The 7,630-nt window shown below is 39.8% G+C and overlaps 1 protein-coding gene across 2 annotated transcripts in view; it reads right to left on the bottom strand.

Moving 5' to 3' along the window:
* The window catches only part of Socs6 (suppressor of cytokine signaling 6), a 28,387-nt gene extending 20,820 nt beyond the window's left edge, over window positions 1-7,567 (bottom strand). The window contains exon 1 of one of the 2 annotated variants that reach the window (XM_005373057.2): window positions 7,398-7,567. The gene's annotated coding sequence lies outside the window, so the exon portion shown is untranslated. Of the gene's footprint in view, window positions 1-2,666; window positions 2,917-7,397 lie in introns of those variants that run through there. The other variant, XM_005373056.2, reaches the window with a different exon arrangement.
* Between the last annotated feature and the right edge of the window lie 63 nt (window positions 7,568-7,630).

Here is a 7,630-nt window from a genome sequence, read left to right as displayed (position 1 = left end):
TGAGTATGTTTTTGGTTGTGGCTGTATAACAACCATTGTTGAATACCTACCATCTTGCTTAGTGAAGCTCTGTATCATTTCTAATTTTTTAAAATTATTTTATATTCTCTTTTAATTGTTTGATCAATCTTGCATTCTTACATCTGGTAATCTTAGCAACTTTGTTAAAGACAGCAATATGTAATATAACAACCACTGTTAATTCCTATCATCTTGTTTTGAAATTCTATGTTGTTTTTATTGTTTTTATGTTGTTTTGTCTTTGTTACTTTGTTACTGTTTTTGTTCTTTTAAAAAAACCAAATAAATGGATTTTTAAAATACTGCATATAAACACAATGGAATATCAGTCAGCCATAAAGAAAAATAAAAGTTTGCAGGAAAGTGGATAGACCTGGAGACCACCACATTGAGCACTGAGCCAGACTCAGGAAGGACAATTATCACATGTTCTCCCTAATGTGTATAATATGAAGAAAATGACAAAGTTGACAGGAAACTATTATCAGACCAGAGGAAGGGAATCAGGGAGGTGAGTAACAGGGGTTTGGAAATGAACAAAATATATGCACTGAAATACACACACACACGTGAAACTCAGGGTGGGCTAGTACGAGGGTGAAAATGATCAAAGTGTTATGCATACGTACAAATCCACCAAAATGAAACTCATAAATCTGTATAACCAATAAAAAAAAATTAAAGCAGGAACCTCTTCAGATTGAGGGAGCTTCTAGACACAAAGAAGTACTGGGAGAGTATCAAACTCCACATCACCCCCAGATCTTGTGCTATGCATGTTTTCCATTGTATTGTTGCTTAGTTGTGTCCTTTAACAAACCAATTAACATAAAATGCTTACTGGGTTCTGTGATCCTTTCTAGAAAATTATCCGAGAAGGCCCTGCTAGTTGGAAACAGTAACCCGGGATTCGTAGGGCCTCTGAAATGGAGGCAATCTTATGGGACTGAGCTCTCAACCCACAGGATCTGTGCTAACTGGATAGCGTCAGAACTGAAAACACTGCTTTTCACATTGGAGAATTGGCTCTTGGTGTTGAAAATACATGATAATAAATAAATAAGCCTTATTTCTTCCCTCTGTGTGCCTGAGCTGGGTCTCCTATAAAATACAACTATTACATCTTTCAACAAACTCCAGGAAGGAAGGGAGGGAGGGAAGAGGGGGAAGGGGGAAAGGCAGAGGAGGAAGCAGAAGGGGGAAGAAGGAAGGGGCAGGGGAAGTTGAAGGGAAGGGAGGGAGGAGGCAGGCAGGGCAGGCTGACCTAGCCAGCTTTGGGCGAGCTCCTTACTAAACATACTCTCCACTATCTTCTCAAAAGCCTGGGGACAATGAAACCTAGACAAAGCCATCACGGGCAGTGGTAACTACAAGTCACTAAACTCTAAGCATGGGCTAAAGGTACTGTGTACTCAAGTGGTAGTTTGAATTCCATTCACAGCAATACAAAAATATACTGAAATAGAATAACATCCAAGCCTTCTAGAAGTGAGGACGATAAAAGCAAGCCTGAGAAAGGGTATCAGAATCTGACAGGAGTCAGACTATTTTTTAAAAGTGGAGAGGAGAAAATAGAACAGTAAGAAAACAAAAGTGCATTGTCAGAATTAAAACTTTAATGAAGAAATTGAAGAAACCTAACCCATCAAAAACACATGAAAAATTGAAAAAAAAAAAAAAATCACCTGAGGAGTTGCTATAGTCAAAGAAGAGCTTCAGATAGAGAAAGAAAATGAAAGGAAAGAAACTGCAAAAGAAATTTTTTAAAATTTCTAGAACAGAGGAACAACTTCACAGATTGAAAGGATCAATAAATGCTCAAAACATCCTAAGAACAAATAATCACGCACATCACGTTGAAAATTTTTTTGGGTGTGTGGTACCAGGACTTGAACTCAGGGCTGCATGCCTGCCAGGCAGGCAAGGCGCCACTGAGCTAAATCCCCAGCTGTATCACGTTGAAATTTTACCATTTAGGAAATAATGCAAAGGTTCCAAAAAGCTAGAAGAAAAGAGAAAATAAAGACACAATTACCTGGGAAGCAGGTAGCACCTAGCTCAACAATAACACTGAAAGCTGGACAAAATTCTAAGACAAACTTATCTTCAATCATGATACCCAGTTACAGTTTTATGACCCTTCTTGTGATGGTCCACGTTTCCTGGCATCCTTACAGGCCTTTATGACTAGTTCTAGCCAAAGGGGTGTCAGCTGTAACAAACCAGGACTCTCTTTCAGCTGCGAAGGGGCAACAGGATGGGGAACTGCACAAGAAAGCAGCCCTATCCACACAAAGAAGCCATGAGGAGCCCAGCCCATTGCAGACTTTACAAAAGAAATAGGCCTTTTTATTTACACACTGAGATATCAAGGTTAATCTCTCACTGCTGCATAACCACTGACTAAAATATTAACCTAAATTTTTAGACACAGCCAGATTAGAAGCCAAACACTTGGTACAAGACATTTCTGACACACAAAGCATCAAAAAATTTTTAAAAAGGTACCCTGCCTCCTGTCTCAGGAAGTTAGTAGGAAAAAAAAAGAAATTATATACATATATACATAGATAGACAGATAGATATAGTAAACCAGGAAACCAAAAACAAGGAATCCCACTTAGGAAAGAGAATAAAAGAATTACCAGTTTGATGGCAGAGGCTCTCCTGTTAGACACTGTCCCTTCTGCATCTCCCCTCCTAGCCAGCTCCACTGCCAAGTTCTCCATGAAGACACAATCCAAATGACCAGCTCCCAGGATTAAAACAGCTGGCATCAATGGTGGAAAGGACTGCATATATTGGATCCCACTCTAAAATCCGCTGATAAGCCAGGCATGATGGCGCATGTCTGTAATCCCAGCACACGGGAGCCTGAGGCAGTAGGATTGTTGCAAGTTCGAGACCAGCCTGGGCTACAAAGTGCGCTCATGGCCAGCCTGAACTGCACAGCGAGATCCTGTCTCAAAAAGACCAAAAAAAAAAAAAAAGATCCACTTATAACGTGATGTGTGACTTTGGGCAGATTATATAACTACTCCAGTCTCGATTTCCTCGTCTGCAGAGGGATGAGGATGGGCTAGACAATCAGGTTGTTTCTAGTTCTAAATTGCACCAGTTTTGCAAATGTGTAAAACCACTAAAGTCCTAATAAAATTCTAGGTAGTTGTTTATACAGTCTGCCAGTCTGTGACAACTGGTAACAATGGTATTCCCTTAATACGTTATTTCCTTTTAATTACTTTAAAAGCATTGTTAATAAGAAAAATGACTACTCTCAGATAATATTTCAATTTAAAAAATTAAGCTTTGGTAACACCTTCATTTTATAATCAAAACAAAATTTACACAAGGCAAACAATAAACAAAGTTGTAAATCCACTAGTAAGAATTCATCATACATTAAATAATTAATCTTGGTGCTTCAACCACCCAGCATGTTAATGATGTAGGTGAGTAAAGTCAACCACAAAAATCACCACAACTGCACACAGCACCAAACAACTGGCTCTCTGAAACACTCAGTGAATTCTTTGTCTGAATATTCTAAAGATTAACAATTATGAAAAATTTTTGATATGCCTTTTTAATAGGAGCCACATATTCTTCTGCCTTCTTGTAAGATATTTTAAGCACCTGTGTATATTAAATATAATCTCATACTGTCATAAACTGCTCCATATATATGGGTATTTCCCCAAATAACCAAATTTATCTGCTAGAAAATTTCCATAGTGATACCATTAGGGTTTACTGATGTTCACATCACTGTTTGGCTCGCAGACCTTCAGAAATATCCTATCCTTTTTTTCTTTTCTTCTATCCAACCAGAGTCTGCTGCTGGAAAAATGGGATAATCGTCACTCCAGTTTCCAAGGGTGGTGATATTTCAACAATTCTAAGAAAGTAGCTTAGGGTGATGACTGTAAAAAATGAAAGAGTAGTATCAAGTCACAAATCACAGGAGCAGAGGGTTCTGAAGAATGACAAAGCCATCAAGCTCAAGCAGACTGCAACGACCTCCCGGGCAAGCTCCCACCACCACTCGCTCAGAGCCTGCACGCAATCCTCCCCATCCTAGTGGCCTACACCACCGCTTACACTCTGCACATGCCCGTTCTCTTTCCTCTGTTATTTCCATTTTTCTTGTCACTGTGGTCTTAACCCTTTCCCCACAATGGGCTTCCTTAACAAGAAAACCCAAGGCTAGCATACGATGCCAATTAATCAGGATGCTTATTAATCATATTTTAAACTAATTATCCCTATTAGCACTTGTTATATTCAATGCACCAAACTAATATTCACATGCAATATCTCACTTAATTTTCACACCAGCTGATATTATTTTATATATGAATCAAATAAAAGTGTCTTCTTTTTAAAATCTACCCTATAAAATTGAATTGTTGAAATTTAAATCTAAATCTAAGTCCCCGTCTCAGCTGTTGTAATCAAAATCTTCTAGCTCTCTGGTTCGTTAAATTCCAACCCAGTTTTTCCTTCTTGCTTGATTCCTCAGTCAGAAAACTGAGAATGTCAGGAGATGCCAGGTAACTGAGGTTTTATTTTATGAAGCTGCATAAAGAAGCATGCTTTGGAATGGTTCTTTTCACACACTATAAATAACTACATCTCCAGAAGTGGCTCAGATCTGTGCATCTACACTGTAGGCCGGTTGGGCCCATGAGTCAACCCAACACACACTATGGCTCCAGAGAGACAGTTCTCACTGTATGAGGCTGTTTGGGCCAAGGTGTTAAAATAAAGGCCTTAGATTTTACTAATGCTGATTTATTCAGCTGAGAAGATCAGCTCAGATAGGGATAAATAACACAAAACACCAACAGCTTTCTAAGAAATAAACAGTATTGCTTTACCTTTAGCATATAGAAAATAACATTAAAACTAAATGTACTGTTTGTATACCAGATCTCTATTCAGTGGCCAAGCTCTGTGTGTTGTGGTCACAAAGGGGAAAGTCTGACCACAGCAGGCATCCTGTCCTCAAAAACTTGTATGAAAGAAGACAGACCAGACATAGACCAGACACAAGAGAACATAATAAGTACATACAATAATAAAAGTTATGAAGGAAACATATACATTGATTACTTGGGATTATTAAAGGACCCAGAAGGTAGTCAAAGCAGGCTTCTCCTACGCAGTGACACTGGCATTAAGATCTAAGAATGAAACAATCACACAAGGAGCCATTCAACAACACGGGAGGCAAATGAACTACCATGTCAAAGCTGGGGAAGCAGAAGAGGCTGTTCAACAAAAGGTACAAAACTAGACAGAAATCTTGTTAGGAAAGAATTGGAATTTTACTTAAAATCGAGAACTCACTATAACTCTGAGATGGATTACTGGCCTCTCCTTAACCCGTATGAGGAGTAAGATTCAGAGGAGATCTAAAACTTACCCAAGGTTACACAGCTAGTAAAAGGAAACTCTAACACCTCCCAAATGTCTCCTGTGTACAGTATGGGAACTGAGATCTTCAATAACTACCAAAACAGGGTTGGGAATATAGCTCAGCGGCACAAGTGCCTGCCTGGCAAAAGGAAGATCCTGAGTTCGAGTCCCGGTACAAAAAAAAAAACCTAAAACCCGTAACTACCAAAACAGTAGCAAGACTGACAGCAACCTAGAACCAACTACTCTAAGGAAAACCTGATGTTTGTGTGGGTCATCAAGGAAGACCCTGAAGTTAGTTTAAGTAAACCATGCCAGGTTCTAAAGCCTTCTCTATGTAATAACTACACCAATATAGCAAACCACATCGTGAATTACACAGAAAAATATTAAAGACAATTTCACTATCAATACAATATAAAATACCTAGCACTGATGTTTCTTTTAATACCTGGATGATTACTTTAATCTAGTCATATAAGTAAATTTCCCTTTTTTATGACATATTGGCATTTGAAATTTCTTGTCAAAGGAGTACTTTTACAAAAATACCCAGGCACCACAGAAAGAAGTGGCATTTCTAGAACTGAAAGAGGTCAGGGAAGAGGAGAATTGAAATACATAACCTTCACTTCCTATAAGGGATTCAAGAAACAAAAAAATATCATCTTTGTAGCTCTAGGACAGGTCATTTACTTAGCCCACCCTTATGAGGGCATAAAATCGATCAGTTACAGTAGCTTATAAATAACATGCGGTATTTGGCCTCATACTTCCAACATATGTATGCATGTGCATACATCCTGTTTCTCATAATAGCATATTTTTGAGGGAATTAACAGTAATTCCAACAAATTCAGAAACAGACATACAGCATTCCCCCTTTCTCAGACTGTATCATGACTTTTAAACAAAATTATATAATTACTTATGTGAGCAACACAAAAGGTACCATCACTAATTCCATGTTTCCTGAAAATGACCACACTGGAGAAAACTAGCAGGGTTTCTCCCTAAGAAATAAAGCTACACAACAAGACAATCTTAAACTTACAGTCTGTTCTCTAAAAAAAAGAGCTATTAAAAACAGCTTTTCAATTCTACACGAACTAGAGAAAACTATGGAGAAAAAATAAAAAGGACTAGGAATCCAGTCAGTACAGCAAACCTTTCCCACACTGCATGCAGGGCTGCGGCTGGCACCCAAATCCCTTCCCTGCCACTCCCTCCAGGTGTCCTAGCCAGGTAGGCAGTCAAGCGACACCCTGAGGGCGTTCAAGGCCTGCCAGTGGAAGAGGGGAAAAGGCAAGGCCAGGTACCTGCTACCAATTTAGAAACTATTTTTTAAAAATAATAAAGGCAAAAGAAAAAAAAAAATTAAAAAAAAAAAGCTCAGTGGAATAGAGAAAAAGATAAAGGTTCAGGTGAACAACCTGGGTGATACCCAGGCCTCGAAGTGGAAATTCCTTGAAAACGCCAGATAACAAACTTTTCTAAGAATCCTATCAAAGCCACTGTCCCAGACCAGAATCCTCCAAGACAAGAATGTAGGGGGAAGGTGGGGGTGGTGGCCACGTATTTCGTTTGCAGCAGGGTCAGATCTTGAACCTTCCCACATCCAGGCCATGTAGGTCCGAGGAAAAATTAGAGTAAACCAGCAAAACTGTTTTCTGTGTTTTCACTGTAAACCCTGGTAAATGCCATTCATATTTTTAAGTAACACTGACTCTTCACACCACTAAATATTCCATTTAAAGTTCATTCATTCAAGGAAGCCAAGCGGATTATATGATGTGGGTGTCTGGTGAGTTAAAAAAAAAAAAAAAACTCAGGGTAAACTGCTGACTACCGTGGAGAGTATGTCACAGATCTCACCTTGAAGCAGACAAAAGTTTACTTTAGTTTGCTCACGAATGTATCTTTATTCCAAAAAACACAGAAAACTAACAACGTACTTGGGAGGCATTTCATGTCCTCATTCGCGCTAGGGCTGCACTCAGCATGGACCGCGACCCCCGGCACGGAAGGGGCTCCCACCTTCCACAAGCGCTCGCCGGGCCGAAGCGCGCGCACGCGTCTCCCCACACCTGCACCCCACGGCCCCGAGTCCCGCGGGGGGCGGGGGCCGGCCTGGGACTCCGACCACGCGTCGGGCCGGCACGCAGGTCGCCACGCACAGGACAAGCCC

This window comes from Chinchilla lanigera, unplaced genomic scaffold (assembly GCF_000276665.1).
Source record: "Chinchilla lanigera isolate Chin_1 unplaced genomic scaffold, ChiLan1.0 scaffold00001, whole genome shotgun sequence".
In the NCBI taxonomy this organism is placed as follows: Eukaryota; Metazoa; Chordata; class Mammalia; order Rodentia; family Chinchillidae; genus Chinchilla; species Chinchilla lanigera.
This window is presented reverse-complemented; position numbering and strand designations above follow the sequence as displayed.